This window comes from Aegilops tauschii, chromosome 5 (assembly GCF_002575655.3).
Source record: "Aegilops tauschii subsp. strangulata cultivar AL8/78 chromosome 5, Aet v6.0, whole genome shotgun sequence".
Lineage (NCBI taxonomy): Eukaryota > Viridiplantae > Streptophyta > Magnoliopsida > Poales > Poaceae > Aegilops > Aegilops tauschii.
Genome location: NC_053039.3, coordinates 359,786,176 through 359,801,497, shown reverse-complemented (window position 1 = coordinate 359,801,497; position 15,322 = coordinate 359,786,176).

Below are 15,322 nucleotides of genomic sequence, written 5' to 3'. Positions count from 1 at the left end.
GAGGCAGGGAAGACTCGGCAGTTGTTTCCCACGCGGAGGGGAGTACGACTATACGAGGGTTTACTGGTTCGTCTGTCGTCGCCGGAGAATAACAGCAGGTGTGGGTGAGTAGAGGGATGGCTAGGCCAGCGATGGGAGTATGGTGGGGCGGTGAGGCCTGCGCAGCAGCAGAACCGGCCGCGGGGAGGAGGGAGCAAGCAGTCCCGCCGGCGCTTGTTTGAGCGGCTGGAGCAGGAAGAGCAGAGATTGAAGAAGCACGACGGCCATTGGATGGCCATCCAACAGTCACTGCTTGTGCGTCAACCTTTTTTTAGGAAAGCCTCAAATCTCTAGAAAACAGCATACAGCCCATCTGCCATTATTTCTAAAAATTTACAGCCCATTTGCTAATTATTAAGGTTTTTTTTGGAGCCCATATTCTTTCTGTTAGCATTACAGCCCATATTGTGGCCACGGTTAAAAAATTATACGAAATTTTGCATATTTCGGTGCGGTCCGAACTGTTTTTAATCCCGAAAATTCGACTCACATTCAAACTGATTTTAAAAATAAATATATATCAATATAAAATTCAACAAATTCTCCACGCATAAAAATTAATGTAATTTAAAATCTCGAAATGAAAAAAAAGATATTTGAAACTAATTTCCGGTTGGATGTGTTTTAAAAATGTATAGCCCATTTCTCATTACTGATGGGCCATTTTCTCGGCCAGCCAAATGAAAGCTCTCCTCGTCTTGAAAGATTTGTAGCCCAACAGGCCTGACAAAGCGACTTACTTGGCAAATCACAAAAAAACTGGGTTGTGGCCGTGGACCCAGCTGTCAGCCTCTCCACATACAGTACTCTTCCGATGGAAGTCGTTCCTTGACCACGTTGACCACGCCGCGCGGAGAGCACCACGGCGGTGGACGACGGCGAGGCCCCGTCCCTCCGCCCCCCCCCCCCCACCCCTCCGCCCCCACCCCACCCGCCGACGCCCCGTCGCCCCGCCGCCTGGTACCGCCCCCGACGCCCCGTCGCCCCGCCACCCGCCGCCCGGCGCCGCCCCCGGCACCGCCCCCGCCGCCCGGCGCCCCCCGCCACCGCCCCCGCCGACCGTCCCATTGCTCCGGTGAGGGACCAATTTTTTTTTGTTTTTTCATTTTTTTCTGTTTAATTGTTAGTGCTAGATTGTGTTAGTGTTAGTATTAGAAAAGAATGAGAAGAAGTAGAAGTAGTAGAAGAAGTAGAAGAAGAAGAAAAGAGAAGAAGTAGAAAAAAGATGAAAAAAGAAAAAGAAGAAAAGAAGTAGAAGAAGAAGAAAGGAAGAAAAGAAAAGAAGTACAAAAAAGATGTAAAAAGAAGAAGAAGAAAAGAAGTAGAAGAAGTAGAAGAAGAAGAAAGGAAGAAACGAAAAGAAGTAAAAAAGTAGAAAAAAGATGAAAGAAGAAGAAGAAGAAAGGAAAGAAGAAGAAGAAGAAGAAGAAGAAGAAGAAGAGAAAGAAAGAAGAAGACCCCTCCGGCCCCACCCCACCCGCCGACACCCCGACCCCGACACCACACCCCGACCCCGACACGACACCCCGACACCCCGACTCCGACACCACACCCCGACACCCCGACCCCGACACGACACCCCGACCCCCCGACCCCCTGACCCCCTGACCCCCTGACACGACACCCCGACACCCGACCCCCTGACCCCCTGACCCCCCAACCCCGACACCACACCCCGACACCTGACCCCGACTCCACCCCGACACCCGACCCCCTAACCCCCTGACCCCGACACGACACCCCGACCCCCCGACCCCGAAACAGCACCCCGACCCCGACACGGCACCCCGAAACAGCACCCCGACCCCGACACGGCACCCCGACACCGACACGACACCCCGACCCCCGACACCTCCCGAAAAGGTGTTCTTTGGCCTTGCAGAGGCCGATGGGGTCATATATTTGTGAATTATTAGTTAGGTCATATATTTTTCGATTTTCTTATGAAAACATCATATATAATTGTGTTGATCGGGTAGATTTAAATGTGCAGTTGTTTCATCGCTGCGAGGTTTGGTGGTCGACGAGCTCGCCGTGCGTTTGACGAGCTCTGCCCCTTCGTTCGTGGGTGAGCACAAATGACATGTCCTCCTCCCCCGTTAATTATTTGCTCTGTTCCGGTGTTCGTGCCGATGAAACTTGATAGCTAGCTATATATGTGTCTTGAATCATCAGTATGCGTAACCAATATGTGTCTCCCATTCGAAAGCGTCATAGTTATAAATATGCATGCATTTGCATATTTATAACCTTGATTCTTTCGAATTGTCCAACGCTATCCATGAACAGCCCGAGTATGTTTAGATTGGGTTCGTTTTCCCATATGCTTTGCTCCGGATCTGACGCATAAGTTTCGTCAGTGCCTCCCCTGTTGTTTTCCGGGTACACATCCTCTCTGTTTATTGCAGAGACGTGTATCAGGAGAACAGCGGGGAGGTGCTGCCGAAATTTTGCGTAGGATCCGGAGCATAGCATGGGAAAATGAACCCAATCTAAACATACTCGGGTGGGATTAGGACCTATCATTACCTATTAGAGTGTAGGTTGCATGGACGTAATAAAATTGACAAAGTAGATCAACTGATGAATATATACATGGTGAATTATATATATACATATATATTTGTTGTGTGTCTAGTAGCTCTGAAAGTCAAGATGAGTGATCGTGCGTGGATGTACACCGGTCACACTGGTCAGAACAAATGGAGCACTGGATGGTTCACAAAAACCAAGGGGTTTGTGCAAGCCGCATTTGCAAATGGCCAGAGGAAAACCCGGTGCCCCTGTTTACGGTGCGGCAATTGGGAAAAGAGGACAGAGGCTGAAATGGGCAAACACCTGTAGAAGAGTGGTTTTATGCCCGATTATACGGTGTGGACATTTCATGGTGAGTCTGCCCAACGTGACCGAGCTGAGGTGGATCGTCGTCGCACCGACGAGCATGGTACCGGGATGGAAAACATGGTGCAAGACTTCGATGATGCTCGGGATTCGGACGAGGAGATGGAGGAATCTGCAAAGGCCTTCAATGAAATGTTGGAGTCTTCAAAACGTCCGCTCCATGAGCACACTGAGCTTTGTCAGTTGGATGCCATCTCACAAGTAATGGCTCTGAAGGCTCAGTTCAACTTGGGCAGAGAATGCTACGATGCAATGATGACAGTATTTGGACGCTTTCTACCCAAAGGCCATGTAATGCCTGCAAACCTGTACCAGTCGGACAAAATCCTCCGTGCACTGAAGATGCCCTATGATAAGATACATGCCTGTGAGAAAAGATGTGTCTTGTTTAGGCTTGACTATGCGGACTTGAACTATTGTCCCATTTGCAAGTCTTCCAGGTATGTTGTGGTAGACAACGGTATGGGTGAGAAGACACAGACCAAAAATCCCCGTTAGTGTTCTTCGGTATATGCCAATCGTACCAATCCCCGTTAGTGATACGTACTCAGCTATCTTTCTCCATTACATTGTGTGCGCTTCCATCAATGATTACAAATGGTCATGTGAGTGGTGTTGCAGGCTGCTATACAGAGTGAGAGAGATAGAACGGAGAAACTTCTGGTGGAGGCGGCGGAGAGGCAGCGGGAGTTGGAGGAGAGGACGACAAAGATGTTGGAGGAGGAGAGGGCACGGAATGACATGCAGGCAAGGGCCATGTACGAGCTCCTTGTGGTAAGTTTCTTCTGCAGATTAGCCAAAACATTCATGTAGTGTTTGTCTCATTACTAACTAGTATGACTGAGTCGTCAAAACCAAATGTGCAGTCTGTGTGCGAGAAGACCGGTCAGACCGCTCCGCCAATGCCAGTGATTGCTCCTGGGACCACGCTGAGTTTAATTTGAATGGACATTACTTGCTAGTCTTAACATTTGAGTGTCATCATGCTAACAAGACATTGGAAATGATCTTTGGTGTAGCGTAACTCCAGACAAGCATCGCACGATCCTTCTCCAGCTACCGACACGAGCCAGCCCGCTCCTACACCTCCTGGATCATGGTAAGTTTATCTAGTGTTTTGCTTAACACATGCATAAAGACCTAGACTTAGCTTTATTTCCTCCAATGCTTACCATAATTGTGACGCCCGGATAATTAGACTACAGTAATTCCCTGCTATTGATGCCACGTCACCTCTGTCACTATAGTTAATCCCGCGTTAGTTCAAAAACCAATTCAAATTCAAAATTGAATAAAAGGCAATCAACAAAAGTTTTCAAATTTTAAAACTAAAATGTTCGGGTTGTGCCAAATAATGCGTAGGTAATTATGGTGGAGAACCACACTTTTATAAAATGTTCAAATATTCATATGGTAATAAAACAGTAGCAAAACTATTATTTAAATACTTTAAATACTAAACAATTACAAAATATTTTATTTTAGGTGCCAAGTTAATTGTGGCAGTGGACTAATTAGTAATACTAATTTAGGTACTCATTTGGCATTTTATAAAACTAAAATAAAATGTAACTAAAATAAAACAGAAAAGAAACAAAAAAAAAATGAAAAGGAACCCCCCTGGCCAACTGGGCCAAGCGACCCAGCCGGCCAGCCCATCTACTCCCCTCCATAACCCCCACTACCCGAAACCCTAGCCCACGCACCACTTCCCCCCCCCCCCCCCACTCCCCACGTCTTTCCCCTCCCGACCCGATCTGGATCGGGAACAATCCCCACTCCCTCCTCTCTCTCTCGATCCAGTCTGGATCGGTGCCCCATCGCCCGATCCCGCCCACATCGTCGCCCCTCGCCACCGTTCGCCGGAGCCACCCCGTCACCGGAGCACCTCCTCGCCTTTTTCCCCGTCGGATCTCTCGAGCCCGGAGCCGCTCGACCCCCCTGCGAACCATCGCCGGACGCCGCCCCCGCGGTCCTCTCCGTCACCGGCGCTCCCCGTCCCCGTCGCCGATGCCACCTCGACGGACTGCTTCTCCTGCGTCGCCGTCGTCCCCGACCCCCTCCACGAGCCCCGCTGCCCCGTCCCTACAAATCTCGGTGAGGCCACGGCCTCATCCTCCGCCTTCCCTGCCTCTGATCGAGGCCGACCGCACGCACGCGCACCCCCGCGTCGGCCATACCGTCGCCCCCCTTTCTGCTCTTGGCCGTGCCCCGCCGTGAGCACCGCTACCTCCCCTCCTCTTTTCCCGCAGGTCACCGCGCACGTCGTCCTCCCCGTAGCTGTGCTCGCCGCCCCCGTGTGCGCCCACGGCCGCGCGCGCTCTCGCGCATGCCTTGCCATGGCCACCCGCACCGCGGCCTTGTTCGGCAGCCCCCTGTGCCCGCGACGGCGCCCCGCCACGCCGCTGCTCCGGCCCCGGCCACGGGCCACGCGCCGACCCCTTCCTCCCCCCTCCCCTGCTAGCCGCGTCGGGCGCCGGCGCCCACGCGCCCGCTCCGGCCCCGTTCCGGCCTCGCCGTGCCCTGGCTTCGCCTAGTGGCCGCGTGCGCGCGGCACAGCCGTAGCTGGCCGGCCACAGCCGCCGCCCCACCCTGGGTCACTGACCACAGGGGCCCCCGCCCTGGCCAGATAGGCCTATGACAGTGGGGCCGGCCCCAGAACGTTTAATAAAAAAAAGAATTAAAAAATAATAATAATAAAATTAATTAATTAATTAATAAAAATTAATAAATAAATAAATAAATACAATAAAAATAAAAATAAAAATAAAAATAATTAATTAATTAGTTAATTAACCCTGTTTAGATTAACTAATTAATTAGTTAATTTAATTAATAGTTAATTAATTAGTTAACCCTAATTACCCTAATCAGTATATGACATGTGGGACCCACGTGTCAGATGACTGCTAACGTCAGCACGATGTCATGCTGATGTCATCACAACACTGTTTCGGATAATGTATATATTAAATAATTAAATAAATTCCAGAAATTAATTTAAATCTTTTAAAATTCATATAAAATAAACCGTAGCTCGGATGAAAAAACTTTGTACATGAAAGTTGCTCGGAACGACGAGACGAATCCGAATACGTAGTCCGTTTGTCAGCCACACGTTCCTAGCATAGCGAACATGGAACTTTCCCCCTCCGGCCCGTCTGTCCGAAGACGCGAAACATCGGGAATACTTTCCCGGATGTTTCCCCCCTTCGTCGGTATCACCTACTACCGCGTTAGGGCACACCTAGCACCGTGTATTGTCATATCACGCTTTGTGATGCTTTGATTGCTTTGTTATTTATTGTGTTCCCCCTTCGTTACTTCTTTCCGGTAGACCCCGAGACTGCCGGTGAGCCCAGTTCGACTACGGAGTTGATGACCCCTCCTACTTGCCCGAGCAACCAGGCAAGCCCCCCCTTGATCACCAGATATCGCCTATTCCTTCTCTATACTGCTTGCATTAGAGTAGTGTAGCATGTTACTGCTTTCGGTTAATCCTATACTGATGCATAGCCTGTCATTGTTGCTACAGTTGTTACCCTTACCTGCTATCCTACTGCTTAGTATAGGATGCTAGTGTTCCATCAGTGGCCCTACACTCTTGTCCGTCTGCCATGCTATACTACTGGGCCGTGATCACTTTGGGAGGTGATCACGGGTATATACTATATACATTATATACATGACACATGTGGTGACTAAAGTCAGGTCGGCTCGAGGAGTACCCGCAAGTGATTCTGATGAGGGGGCTGAAAGGACAGGTGGCTCCATCCCGGTAGAGGTGGGCCTGGGTTCCTGACGGCCCCCGACTGTTACTTTATGGCGGAGCGACAGGGCAGGTTGAGACCACCTAGGAGAGAGGTGGGCCTGGCCCTGGTCGGCGTTCGCGGATAAATAACACGCTTAACGAGTTCTGGGTATTTGATCTGAGTCTGGCCATTTGGTCTATACGCACTAACCATCTACGCGGGAGTAGTTATGGGTATCCCGACGTCGTGGTATCAGCCGAAGTTCTTCTTGACGTCAGCGATGGAGCGGCGCGCGCCGGATTGGACTGGAACGCCTACTAGGCTAGGTCTGCTTCCGGCCGCCCTCGCAACGTGCAGGTGTGCAATGGGCGATGGGCCCAGACCCCTGCGCGCGTAGGATTTAGACCGGCGTGTTGACCTCTCTGTTGAGCCTAGGTGGGGCTGCGACGTGTTGATCTTACGAGGCCGGGCATGACCCAGAAAAGTGTGTCCGGCCAAATGGGATCGAGCGTGTTGGGTTATGTGGTGCACCCCTGCAGGGAAGTTTATCTATTCGAATAGCCGTGTCCCACGGTAAAAGGACGACCCGGAGTTGTACCTTGACCTTATGACAACTAGAACTGGAAACTTAATAAAATACACCCTTCCAAGTGCCAGATACAACCCGGTGATCGCTCTCTAACAGGGCGACGAGGAGGGGATCGCCGGGTAGGATTATGCTATACGATGCTACTTGGAGGACTTCAATCTACTCTCTTCTACATGCTGCAAGGTGGAGGCTGCCAAAAGCGTAGTCTTCGACAGGATTAGCTATCCCCCTCTTATTCTGGCTTTCTGCAGTTCAGTCCACTGATATGGCCCTTTACACATATACCCATTGCATATGTAGTGTAGCTCCTTGCTTGCGAGTACTTTGGATGAGTACTCACGGTTGCTTTTCTCCCTCTTTTCCCCTTTCTATACCTGATTGACACAACCAGATGCTGGAGTCCAGGAGCTAGAGATCCCGAGGATGATTCTACATGGAGTTCGGCTTCGAGGAGTAGTTAGGAGGTCCCAGGCAGGAGGCCTTGCCTTTTCGATCGTTGCTACTTTTGTGCTAGCCTTCTTAAGGAAAACTTGTTTAACTTATGTCTGTACTCAGATATTGTTGCTTCCGCTGACTCGTCTATGATCGAGCACTTGTATTCGAGCCCTCGAGGCCCCTGGCTTGTATTATGATGCTTGTATGACTTATTTATGTTGTAGAGTTGTGTTGTGATATCTTCCCATGAGTCCCTGATCTTGATCGTACACATTTGTGTGCATGATTAGTGTACGGTCAAATCGGGGGCGTCACAAGTTGGTATCAGAGCCAACTGCCTGTAGGAATCCCCCTTCCAAACTCCTTGGCCGAAGTCGAGTCTAGTCATTGAAAAACTTTTACTAACATGGCTGTGTGTCTTACGGGCCCACGTCACCATTGGGTGGTAATAGGATCTTTTATTCCTCGACCTTTACTCTGGGACTCTGAACTCTCTCCTATCCGGGTTAAATGATTTTGCTAAAAAGACTAACTGTAGGTTCTCGTAAATACTTTCTCCCGGAGAGCCCCTTCCGGCCAGATGATCGCCTGCTGCACCAGAAGATTCTAAAAAGACACTCTCTGATGCTTTCCCGAGACCCTTGTGCCCTTCGCCATTGCGATCCCTACCACCGATAAATCTTTATGGATAAATACATACTTTTATCGTTCATACCTTCATCCCCAGTTGCCCTTGTTATTACAAGGTGCCCTCAAATATTGTCCGATGTTCTCGAGACTTTATGCTCATTGCTTTTGCAATTCCCTACCACTGATCTATGGATAAATACTTACACCCGTCGTTCTTAATTTTATTCCAAGTTGATCTTGTTATTACAAGATACCCCGAAATTATCTCTGTTGTTCCGAGAATCCTTGAACTTACTGCCTTGCTGTTCTTTGTCACCTGAATACCCCTACGGATAATTCTCGCACTTACCGAGTATCCGCTCATCCCCAGTTGAATTCAAGTATATCACAAAAGTGTTCAGAATACCAATCTTCCGAAAATCCTCAGGAGCCTATTACTCTTGAAATTCTTGCTTACTAGCATTATGATTAATCCCATAAGTCTCGAAATCTTATTGGCACCCTTTGTCATTATCTTTTTGAGTCCATTGATTCAATATGTTGCGAATGCTCGCAATCCTCAATCAGATCCTAGAATTCATCCTTCCGGCTCAGACATCATTTTTAACATGAGCTGGATCTCAACCAATCAAATCGTCATCGATTGTACCCCTAAGCCTACTCAACTTATCCATCCTTGATCAGAGCGTTGCTTCTGACCCACTGATTTGGAAATCATAATTCTTTTACATTTGAACTTTGAGTTAGTCAGTTGTTTCTATAATCAGATCTCCTTGCATTCTTCCTCCTCTGGTTGAGTACCGATGCTCACATCAGATCCCTTGTGGACCATCGGTTCCTTTGTTGGATTTTATCCGAGAGTGTCCTTCCTATTGAATAACCTTGTGAGCCTTTCCATGGGTATATAATGCCTTTGGTAAATTGTATCATCTGCTTTTGCACAATGCTCTTCTTTCGAGCTTGTAATATTTACTCCGAAGTTTGTGGTATATGTTCCTAAAATGCCCCGATGGGTTGAACCTATGCCTTTCATAATATGTGTGAACTCGAAAGTTTTTCATGAGTCATACTCTTCTGGTATTTTGCCAGATAAAAAATTTCAACACTGCAACTTCATCAAACGCGAGAAGTGAATGAAAGGTTATGCATTGATGAAGTGGGAGTCGACCTTGAACTTTGTGTTCATGCCCATGAAAATGATTTAGACCGTCTCGGAAGCTTCTTGCAAAATGATTATCCAGCTGTATGATTCTTTCGGTATTCTTGAAATTGATTCCTTACAGTTACGGTTTCGCCCATGCTGTCCTGATCTGATATATCTGAGGGAAATCCATTTCCAGTGCCTCGTCTATTTTTGGCAATGTTGAAGTATCTACTGTCATAGGTCAATGACCCGGTTCTACCTCTATCATGTCCTACCTTCGAGTATTACCCCCCTGGTATCTCGGAAATGTCTTGCCATTGCACCACATCTTACTAACTTTGTTGAAGTAATGTTTTTCCTTGTCGCAATCACTCTACGGGTTCTGGGTTGTTATCAACCGAGGACACCAAATAGTGAAATTATTCCGCACTACAAATCAAATACCCCTAGTATTTTTACTAGGAAACTCTGAACTCAATTCGGTCATTCCTAGACTATCGGCTGCATCCTGGTCTTGCTACCTTGGACTGTGCTACCTCGTCCTTCTCTGGTGCACGAATTCTTTAGTGTGTGAGCACGACTTACGTCAATCTTTGAACATCATGTTGCTTGACTTGAAAGGCAACTTTGGTCCCGAGCTTGCATCTTATATATTGATCCTATAACTTGCCACTTCGTCATTCCCTTGCTGGTTGCCGTTGTTGTTTGATTGCATCCTCTTGAAACCTCCCGGCAAATGTGTCGGATCTTCAACACTTTGACTTCTTCCGAGATGTCAACTGTGTTCATGATGAGAAATACCCTCCTTGCCCTCCATGATTTTTATTATCATCGTCAACACCCTTGACTTCCTTTTCATCGCGAACTTGTCCACATTATGAATACAACTTGCTCTCCAGCTAGTGTTGTGTTCTGCCTTGAAGTATTACCGTCTTTTCTGTCGAGAATGTTGTGGGGATTGCTCCACCTCTTAGAAATTCTCGGTATGATGATACTTCTCACCATCAACATTCTTCCTTGGTCCCGGTGTTGCTTTTAACCAGGATACCAATATGCTAACGATGTTGTTTGAGTTCTGTACTTCTATCAACCCTATTGCTTTGAAGTTAACGATCGACAGTTCATTCTTAGACTGTTGGTTATTGATTCGTCACTCTAACGTTGATCTTGCTACCTAAGCCCATATCTCGCGTGCACCGTCAACCAATGTTTAATCGTGTATGTTTCCTCGAGCATACCTCATTATATCATTTGAACTGACAAAAGCTATCTCCTTGTTCACATAATTGTGGAAATCCATCTTCTGGAAATCTCGATGAATTGTCGCTGAGTCCATCAGCCACCTCCTAACCCTCCCCTTGAATTAATGATGAACTTTTGTTTCAGAACTAGCTTCCATGGTTCATTTCCTGAGAAATCTTACGATGTCTTATCGTCAATTTGTGTCGCACCTTTTTCTTCTCAGGCATCCTAAGTCTGAGGTATCGTGACACCAATCAGATCTGAATCTCAGTCAGATATGATGGTTGGAACATATTTCCAAGAGTTATAACATTGGTCTCTACATAACCCGGTAAGGTGGTGTCTTTGCTTAGCACCCCTAGCCAGAGGACCTTTTGTTATAATTTCCTTTTTAGCAAGGTTAACTATTCTTCCATGAGGAAATTGTAAGACTTACTCTATAAGTTGTTCCTTATGGATCCTTTGTGTATCCATGGCCTGATCTTACCTATTCACCATGTCAATGCTATCTCGAAGCATGTCTATGGTACTCTGATTTTCAACAGGAACATTTGAAGCCCAAAGCTAATTGTTTCCTGCTCAATTATCCAAACACCGTTGTATGGGTAATGTCATGAAATTTCTCTCCCGTACCTAAAGAGTTTTCTACATTATATCATGTCATGGATATCATGCTCTGCTTGTCCTTGGGAAGGATATACCATTGAAATATGTGTTTAAACACATTTTCCTTTCCATTCTTCTGTTTAATCTGATAATCATATTTTCCTTTCCATTGTTTGGTTTAACCTTTCTGGTGATCTATATGATCTAAGTAGTAATATTCTCCTGCTTATGTAAACACCTCGGTGTACAACTCTGTCAGTAAGACCCTGTTACTATTGTTGGTGACATTTCGGTAACCACCGATGGACGAGAACTTTGCCTAATGGTCCGCCTCGTTTCAACGAGCAGGAAAATGGTTCTCTTCGTCCCTCGCCCTTGGTACCGACGATGTTGCTGACATATAACTGACAGGCTACCCTCTGACATGCCTTGCTATCATGATCGTGCAAGATGTCACCGCCCTTCCTACTTTTAACCCACATGGTGGGCCCATAACCCACAGTTCCACAGGATCGAAACCTGACTCTCCTGTGCACCCCCTGTTCCCAAATTTAGTCATCGCGCGTGGCCTCGTATGTAATTCACGGACCACCGTCCTACTGACCTATGCTGGCATCAGACATAATACTTATTCCGATTGCTTTGAACCCCTTTCACACTTTGTTTCAGGCTTCGAACGATTGCCTACCCGTTTGAAACTTCTCATGGTACTTTCTTACTTGCTCTCGGTTCTTCTTAAGATTTAGTTCGAGAGTTACTTTCCGCCACCTTCCCCGATGATATTGACCAGATAGTAAACCTTGCAGAGGTCCGTTCTTCCAGAATACCCCCCTTACTCTGTCGTAAGTACGATGGAGTTCCCAAATGAAAGGACGACAACTTTATCATGATGACCTGAAACAGCAGAGAAGTGAAGACATCAACATAGAGGATAGACCTCTTCAAGAAGCTCAACCAAGACGAGAAGATCCGTTAGAATATCGTAACCAGACCTTTCCCCCTTACTCCCCTTCTTAAAATCTCGGGACGAGATTTCTTGTAGTGGAGGAGAATTGTGACGCCCGGATAATTAGACTACAGTAATTCCCTGCTATTGATGCCACGTCACCTCTGTCACTGTAGTTAATCCCGCGTTAGTTCAAAAACCAATTCAAATTCAAAATTGAATAAAAGGCAATCAACAAAAGTTTTCAAATTTTAAACTAAAATGTTCAGGTTGTGCCAAATAATGCGTAGGTAATTATGGTGGAGAACCACACTTTTATAAAATGTTCAAATATTCAAATGGTAATAAAACAGTAGCAAAACTATTATTTCAATACTTTAAATACTAAACAATTACAAAATATTTTATTTTAGGTGCCAAGTTAATTGTGGCAGTGGACTAATTAGTAATACTAATTTAGGTACTCATTTGGCATTTTATAAAACTAAAATAAAATGTAACTAAAATAAAACAAAAAAGAAACACAAAAAAAATGAAAAGGAACCCCCCTGGCCAACTGGGCCAAGCGACCCAGCCGGCCAGCCCATCCACTCCCCTCCATAACCCCCACTACCCGAAACCCTAGCCCACGCACCACTCCCCCCCCCCCCACTCCCCACGTCTTTCCCCTCCCGACCCGAACTGGATCGGGAACGATCCCCACTCCCTCCTCTCTCTCTCGATCCAGTCTGGATCGGTGCCCCATCGCCCGATCCCGCCCACATCGTCGCCCCTCGCCACCGTTCGCCGGAGCCACCCCGTCACCGGAGCACCTCCTCGCCTTTTTCCCCGTCGGATCGCTCGAGCCCGGAGCCGCTCGACCCCCCTGCGAACCATCGCCGGACGCCGCCCCCGCGGTCCTCTCCGTCACCGGCCCGTCCCCGTCGCCGATGCCACCTCGCCGGACTGCTTCTCCTGCGTCGCCGTCGTCCCCGACCCCCTCCACGAGCCCCGCTGCCCCGTCCCTACAAATCTCGGTGAGGCCAAGGCCTCGTCCTCCGCCTTCCCTGCCTCTGATTGAGGCCGACCGCAAGCACGCGCACCCCCGCGTCGGCCATGCCGTCGCCCCCCTTTCTGCTCTTGGTCGTGCCCCGCCATGAGCACCGCTACCTCCCCTCCTCTTTTCTCGCAGGTCACCGCGCACGTCGTCCTCCCCGTAGTTGTCCTCGCCGCCCCCGTGCACGCCCACGGCCGCGCGCGCTCGCGCAGGCCTTGCCGTGGCCACCCGCACCGCGGCCTTGTTCGGCCGCCCCCTGTGCCCGCGACGGTGCCCCGCCACGCCGCTGCTTCGGCCCCGGCCACGGGCCACGCGCCGACCCCTTCCTCCCCCCTCCCCTGCTAGCCGCATCGGGCGCCGGCGCCCACGCGCCCGCTCCGGCCCCGTTCCGGCCTCGCCGTGCCCTGGCTTCGCCCAGTGGCTGCGTGCGCGCGGCACAGCCGTAGCTGGCCGGCCACAGCCGCCGCCCCACCCTGGGTCACTGACCACAGGGGCCCCCGCCCTGGGCAGATAGGCCTAGGACACTGGGGCCGCCCCCAGAACGTTTAATAAAAAAAGAATTAAAAAATAATAAAAATAATAAATTAATTAATAAAAATTAATAAATAAATAAATGAAGAAAATAAAAATAAAAATAAAAATAATTAGTTAATTAGTTAATTAACCCTGTTTAGATTAATCTAATTAATTAGTTAATTTAATTAATAGTTAATTAATTAGTTAACCCTAATTACCCTAATCAGTCTATGACATGTGGGACCCACGTGTTAGATGACTGCGGACGTCAGCACGATGTCATGCTGATGTCATCACAACACTGTTTCGGATAATGTATATATTAAATAATTAAATAAATTCCAAAAATTAATTTAAATCTTTTAAAATTCATATAAAACAAAACGGAGCTCGGATGAAAAAACTTTGTACATGAAAGTTGCTCAGAACGATGAGACGAATCCGAATACGTAGTTCGTTTGTCAGCCACACGTTCCTAGCATAGCGAACATGGAACTTTCCCCCTCCGGCCCGTCTGTCCGAAGACGCGAAACATCGGGAATACTTTCCCGGATGTTTCCCCCCTTCGTCGGTATCACCTACTACCGCGTTAGGGCACACCTAGCACCGTGTATTGTCATGTCACGCTTTGTGATGCTTTGATTGCTTTGTTATTTATTGTGTTCCCCCTCCGTTACTTCTTTCCGGTAGACCCCGAGACTGCCGGTGAGCCCAGTTCGACTACGGAGTTGATGACCCCTCCTACTTGCCCGAGCAACCAGGCAAGCCCCCCCTTGATCACCAGATATCGCCTATTCCTTCTCTATACTGCTTGCATTAGAGTAGTGTAGCATGTTACTGCTTTCGGTTAATCCTATACTGATGCATAGCCTGTCATTGTTGCTACAGTTGTTACCCTTACCTGCTATCCTACTGCTTAGTATAGGATGCTAGTGTTCCATCAGTGGCCCTACACTCTTGTCCGTCTGCCATGCTATACTACTGGGCCGTGATCACTTTGGGAGGTGATCACGGGTATATACTATATACATTATATACATGACACATGTGGTGACTAAAGTCGGGTCGGCTCGAGGAGTACCCGCAAGTGATTCTGATGAGGGGGCTGAAAGGACAGGTGGCTCCATCCCGGTAGAGGTGGGCCTGGGTTCCTGATGGCCCCCGACTGTTACTTTATGGCGGAGCGACAGGGCAGGTTGAGACCACCTAGGAGAGAGGTGGGCCTGGCCCTGGTCGGCGTTCGCGGATAAATAACACGCTTAACGAGTTCTGGGTATTTGATCTGAGTCTGGCCATTTGGTCTATACGCACTAACCATCTACGCGGGAGTAGTTATGGGTATCCCGACGTCGTGGTATCAGCCGAAGTTCTTCTTGATGTCAGCGACGGAGCGGCGCGCGCCGGATTGGACTGGAACGCCTACTAGGCTAGGTCTGCTTCCGGCCGCCCTCGCAACGTGCAGGTGTGCAATGGGCGATGGGCCCAG